The sequence below is a fragment of the Staurois parvus genome, unplaced genomic scaffold (genome assembly GCF_062004578.1).
Source record: "Staurois parvus isolate SC_StPar_1 unplaced genomic scaffold, SC_StPar_1.0 ptg000130l, whole genome shotgun sequence".
NCBI classification, from domain to species: domain Eukaryota; kingdom Metazoa; phylum Chordata; class Amphibia; order Anura; family Ranidae; genus Staurois; species Staurois parvus.
Window position 1 is genome coordinate 4584862 of NW_028317926.1, and position 6871 is coordinate 4591732.

General features: G+C 41.1%; 1 protein-coding gene across 1 annotated transcript in view; it reads right to left on the reverse strand.

Annotated features, from left to right (window-relative positions):
* ACAD11 (acyl-CoA dehydrogenase family member 11) overlaps nt 1-6871 on the reverse strand; it is a 155051-nt gene that overhangs the window by 53206 nt on the left and 94974 nt on the right. The gene's annotated exons all lie outside the window — the stretch shown is intronic.

Sequence of the window (6871 nt, forward strand, 5' to 3'; positions counted from 1 at the left end):
TAATTTTTACTAAAGTATATTCAAAGTATCTGATGGAAAAAAAGAAAAAGGTATACAAGGTTTACAGTAGATGTATTGTTGAATAAACACAGATTCCCTTCCACTTTTTATTATTCAGGTTCTCTGTGTTTAAAGTAAATTGGAACCATTTATCTAGTACAAATACCAAATAAATGTGTGTTTTTTCACAAAATAAAGAAAACATAAATTTTAACAGCTGGGAAAATCCCTTATTTAAAGTATAAACATTCCAAATCTTCTGAAAGACACTAAGGAGCTTTGATTCTAAATCATTAATCCAATATGTCTTGTTCATATCATTATTTGTCCTGGTGCTATGAAAGGCCTATGGGTGGAGAGGAAGGTTAAAGGAAAGTCACGTCAAATTTAAGATCTTTGTTTAAATTTATATTAGGGAAACTACGTTCACTAACTGAAGTCACGTGCACAACACAAAAAGGAATTAGGCAAAGTCATCAGAATTTACTGCTGTAAACTGAGATCTTAATCACTGCGAATTGTCTGAGAGGCCCAGCAGTTCTAGCTACTTTACATGTATGGGTAGTCTAGAGAAAGGTGGGGTATGCCTCACCTAAATGCTGACATTGATTAAAGCAGAACTCCGGGCAGAAATGTTTTGAAAGATAGATAGATAGATAGATATATCTATATATATATATATATATATATATATATATATATGCACACACACACACACACTATATTGCCAAAAAAATTGGGATGCCTGCATTTACACACACGTGAACTTTAATGGCATCCCAGTCTTCGTCCATAGGGTTCAATAGTGAGTTGGCCCATCCTTTGCAGCTATAACAGCTTCAACTCTTTTGGGAAGGCTGTCCACAAGGTTTAGAAGTGTGTCTATGGGGATGTTTGACCATTCTTCCAGAGGCGCAGTTGTGAGGTCAGGCACTGATGACGGACGAGAAGGCCTGGCTCATAGTTTCCATTCTAATTCATCTCAAAGGTGTTTGGGATGGAGGAACTTGACTAGCCTGCACGAAGTCCTGTCCTCAACCTGACAGAACAGCTTTGTGATCAATTAGAGCGGAGACTGCGAGCCAGGCCTTCTCGTCCAACATCAGTGCCTGACCTCGCAAAGAATGATCAAACATTCTCATAGACACACTCCTAAACCGGACAGCCTTCCCAGAAGAGTTGAAGTTGTTATAGCTGCAAAGGGTGGACCAACTCAGTATTGAACCCTACGGACTAAGACTGGGATGCCATTAAAGTTCATGTGTGTGTAAAGGTAGGCGTCCCAATACATTTGGCAATATAGTGTGTGTGTGTTATTTTGTTTTTATTTCCAGGCATGTGTTTTGGGGGAAACTGTGTCTGCAAAGTGAAAATGCCCTTGCAAAGTGAACAGACTGTTTGCCTTAAGTAAATTAACCCTGATGACTTCAAAACTCTCAAAGGCGCTGAACTGGAACAAATATGCAAATCTTGAGTCATGTCAGACTAACATTCTCATTTACATACCTATTCTTAATCAGTTGCTGAGAAAGTATTGAAGTAAGTCAACAATAACAGTTCTGTATCTCTCTCAAAATAGGTTTCCTTGAAACGTCTTTCTTAGCTTTATATTAATATTTAGTCACTGAGAGTGTGAACACCACTCAGCATCTGGGAGTAAGTTTAACCATTTCAAGTCTGAACACATTCACCCCCTTCCAGTCCAGGCCAATTTTCAGCTTTCAGCGCTGTCACACTTTGAATGACCTTTGCGCGATCATGCAACACTGTACCCATATGAAATTTGTATCATTTTGTTCACACAAATAGAGCTTCCTTTTGGTGGTATTTAATCACCACTGGGTTTTTTACTTTTTGCTGACAAAAATGAAGAAATTACCAAAAAGTTTGAAAAAAAATTTTTTTTGCTTAGTTCTAGTCATAAAATTTTGAAAAAAATCTTTCTTTGTAAATTTAGACCAAAATGTGTTCTGCTACATTTTGGGGGGTAAAAATAACCAAAAACAGTGCATATTATATGGTCTGTGTGAAAGTATAGTCTGCAAACTATGGGACATATATCTGAAAATTGATCAGTGGAGACCCTAACATGCCAGACACTGGTATTATGTATGGCAATGATCAGGATGCTGGTATGAGGTATGGTGTTGATCAGGACACTGGTATGGTGGTGTTCAGGGCGCTGGTATGGGTTATGGTGGTGATCAGGATACTGGTATGGTATATGGGGTGATCAGAACACTGGTATGGTGGTGATCAGGATGCTGGTATGGGGTGATCAGAGCACTGGTATAGTGTATGGCGGTGATCAGGGTGCTGTTATGGCATATGGTGGTGATTATAAAGCTAGTATGGGGTATGGCAGTGATCCGCACGCTGGTATGGTGTATGACAGTGTTATTGTGAGTACTGGGACAGGTGACAGGGGCTGGCTTCATTTTTTATTATTCTAACACTGGGGCAGTGATCAGGGATACTGGGGTGGCTGGCAGTACAGTCTGAGTGTACAAGCAGACTGACAGGCTGCTGTACACTCACAGGCTTCACAATCAGTTGTCTCTGCTCTCACAGTGAGAGAAAGGAAGAACCAATCTTTACTTTATATTGTTTACTATGTGACTGCTGTGATTGGACACAGAAATCACATGGTAAAATACCATGTGATCACCCGGACACTGTGGTAATGTGATCCGTTGTGCCTGGATGACACATGGATTGTTGGGCTTCCAGGTGCGCCAGAGCTGGTATAAGGGGTGGGCAGGAGGGGCAGCTGCCCTGGGAACAGAAGTTTACTGTATGGATGGGGGTGCCAGTGAGCTCAATCTGGTACATGAAATTTTGCCAAATGGATGACTGCTGGGGGTAGCATCCCCTAAGCTTGCACATAATGAAAGGGGGGGCAGTTTAGCTTCTTTGCCCTGGGCGCTGGATGACCTTGTCCCGACACTGGGGTGCTCGCTCTGTAAGCCGCATAGGTGCCACCGATGCATGCTGACGTACAGGTATGTTAGCCTGCATCAGCACTGCTTCCGGTATGTCATTTATAGACAATTGGCGAACAGGAGGCAGTTAAAGGCCTGTGCTGCCCCCAACGTAAGCCTTACATCAGTGGTAGCAAAAAAAGTTAAAGGCCCAACATATTCAACAAAGTCTAAGGTTAACAAGAGCCACCTACAAAAATGTGAGGCTTTAAAATTCTGTAGAAGCAAGTTGGCTTAGTTTGCACAGTTGGCAAGTCATGCCAATTATGCAAACTGTGCAGCTGCATAAGGGCCCTCACGAACTTAGAGGCATGTTTATACTAAATGTGTATAATGGGACTTCCTCTTACTGACATGTAGAACTAGAAACAGCTTCCTTCTAGGGAACCTGTCAAGGTCCAATCATGGTGCTGATTTTGTAATACCAAGTAGTGTTGGGCTGCATGCATCTCATCTCTGTGTTGGACTGGCATGCAGACATGCAAAATGATTGCCCCATTTCCTTCTGACACCATCTGGACTGGAAATGAAAGGGGTGTCCTTACCTAGTGAACAAGTGTTTGTATTTGGGCAGAAGATGAAAAAGCAGCCTATCAATTGTTTTCTCACAGGGAAATTTTGTTGACTAGAACCACTACTGAAGACATGGAAATCAATATAGAATATGTAAGGTCTGGTTCAGATGGCTTACAGACAATCCACTAAAGGCAAATAAGCTGTTTACTTTTCAAGGGAATTTTCTCTTAGCTTAGTGAATGTGGTAAAACTTTACTTTGCAAAGAATACCCAGTCACTTGCATTGCACATGATCTGATGATGGAAGTGAGCAGAGCTTCACCTCATCCCCATCTGGCTGCAACTCTGCATTCATGGCTGCCACAGAAAGTTCCAGCATTAAGTGTACATGACAACTCCTTTTATGTTTTGTTTAGTTAAGTATATAGTAAATGTATAAATGTTTTATGGTTTGCTATTTCCAAATCAGACCTGTTGATGTACGTCAGGGATTAATTTAATCCACTGGATAATGTAACAAAATACATACAGTATTTTTAAATGCATATAAATGGAGACTTCTATAGCTGCCTGATTTCTTTTCTTGGCTAGCAGGATTGAATTTTGAGGGATTTTTGTTTTTTGTAAAATGTTTTTCACCTTTTCTAGTTGATTGAGTGCTTGTGGCTTTGTATGTTTGCCACGTAGGATGCTTACACAGGTACCATAAGGGATAGCTGGATATTCACAGTGACATAGTAGATGTAGGGGCCATAGGGAGGACCCCCAGAGCATAGCAAGGAATCAAGCTTCTGAGATATCTTGTAGCGTATTGGATTCTAAAAATTCTTCAGCTACTGGAGCTCTTGAAGAGAGTTGTTTCTCAACATGTAACACACTTTTGCTTAGAAAAAATCCCTTCTATATATTCAGTGAGGAACAGAAGTATTTGAACACCCTGCGATTTTGCGAGTTCTCCCACTTAGAAATCATGGAGGGGTCTGAAATTCACATTGTAGGTGGATTCCCACTCTGAGAGACAGAATTTAAAAAAAATATTCTGGAAATCACATTGTATGATTTTTAAAGAATTTACTTGTCTTGCACAGCTGAACATAAGTATTTGAACACCTGAGAAAATCAGTGTTAATATTTGGTACAGAAGCCTTTGTTTGCAATTACAGAGGTCAAACGTTTCCTGTAGTTCTTGACCAGGTTTGCACACACTGCAACAGGGATTTTGGCCCACTCCTCCACACAGACCTCCTCTAGATCTGTCAGGTTTTGGGGCTGTCGCTGAGCAACACGGAGTTTCAGCTCCCTCCAAAGATGTTCTATTGGATTTAGGTCTGGAGACTGGCTAGGCCACTCCAGAACCTTGATATGCTTCTTACAGAGCCACTCCTTGGTTATCCTGGCTGTGTGCTTCGGGTCGTTGTCATGTTGGAAGATCCAGCCACGACCCATCTTCAATGCTCTGACTGAGGGAAAGAGGTTGGTGCTCAAAATCTCACAATAAATGGCCCCATTCATCCTCTCCTTAAAACAGTGCAGTCGTCCTGTCCCCTTCGCAGAAAAGTACCCCCAAAGCATGATGTTACCACTCCCATGCTTCACAGTAGAGATGGTGTTCTTGGGATGCAACTCATCCTTCTTTTTCCTCCAAACACGACGAGTGATGTTTAGACCAAAAAGTTCTACTTTGGTCTCTTCTGACCACATGACTTTCTCCCATGCCTCCTCTGGATCATCCAGATGGTCATTGGCAAACTTCAGATGGGCCTGGACATGTGATGACTTGAGCAGGGGAACCTTCCGTGCAATGCTTGATTTGAAACCATGACGGCGTAGTGTTCTACCGACAGTGACCTTTGAAACTGTGGTCCCAGCTCTCTTCATGTCATTGACCAGCTCCTCCCTTGTAGTTCTGGGCTGATTCCTCACCTTTCTTATCATCAGTGATACCCCACAAGGTGAGATCTTGCATGGAGCCCCAGTTCGAGGGAGACTGACAGTCATCTTTAGCCTCTTCCATTTTCTAACAATTGCTCCAACAGTTGATCTATTTTCACCAAGCTGCTTGGCAATTGCCCCGTAGCCCTTTCCAGCCTTGTGGAGGACCACAATTTTGTCTCTGGTGTCTTTTGACAGCTCTTTGGTCTTGCACATGGTAGTAGTTGGTGTCTGACTGACTGTGGGGTGGAGAGGTGTCTTTAAAGAGCTCAGACAGGTGCTACTAAGTTAGATTAATGAGTGGAGTAGAGGTGGCCTTTTTAAAGGCACAGTAACAGGTCTTTGAGAGCCAGAATTCTTGCTGTTTCTTAGGTGTTCAAATACTTATGTTCAGCAGTGCAAGACAAATAGATTCTTTAAAAATCATACAATGTGATTTCCTGAATTTTTTTTTTTTTTAATTCTGTCTTTCAGAGTGGGAATGCATCTACAATGTGAATTTCAGACCCCTCCATGATTTCTAAATGGGAGAACTTGCAAAATCGCAGGGTGTTCAAATACTTCTGTTCCAAACTGTATATATATATATATATATATATATATATATTTATTTTTTTTCAACAAAGTTTGGTCTTTTTTCGTTTATATAACACATAATAAAAAAACTCAGTGGTGATCAAATAGCACAAAAAGAAAGCATTATTTGTGTGAAAACAAATTATATAAATTTCCTTTGGGTACAGCGTTGCATGACCATCATGATCATTTAAAGTGTGATAGCACTGAAAGCTGAAGATTGGCCTGGACTGGAAGGGGGTGCAAGTGTCCGGACGTGAAGTGGTTAAGTGATATCCATCATGCATTTTTTTTAAATATTGTTTTCACCTTTCATCGCAGTGCTGCTCATCTCCTGCAGGCTATTTCAGCCAATTCCTGTGCAGTACTGGTTGCTCCTCATTGCTCTGGACTGGCTTCACAATGGTAGCAAAGGCAGAACATGTCTGTGCAGTGGGTGCTGGCACGGTCACTTGCAGCTTCCATCAGGGGTGCATGTGACAGGGTGACAATACAGGAGCACAACCGACAGATGTGTCACTCCATAATAGGAAATGCCTGAACAATGACATTTATGGCAGGAAAACCAGATATTCTTTCCATAAAAAAGACTGGAAACTATTTAAATTGACATTAACATGCTAAAGATTTTTTTAGATTTCATAAACTGTGTCTAGGCTTTTCTACACTGAAAAAAAAATAATGTCTAAACTGTAAGCCAATAAGGAACTTTCCTAGAACAATTCCAAAAGAAACTGAGACCAGCTATCCCACATGTTAAAGCTATAGTAAATTGTGCCTGCCCTCTACTCGTCTATCCGTTTCCTGGAACTGCATTCTCCAGGAACACCAGCAGTGAATGAGTGTTATCTGAATTTCAACAGAAT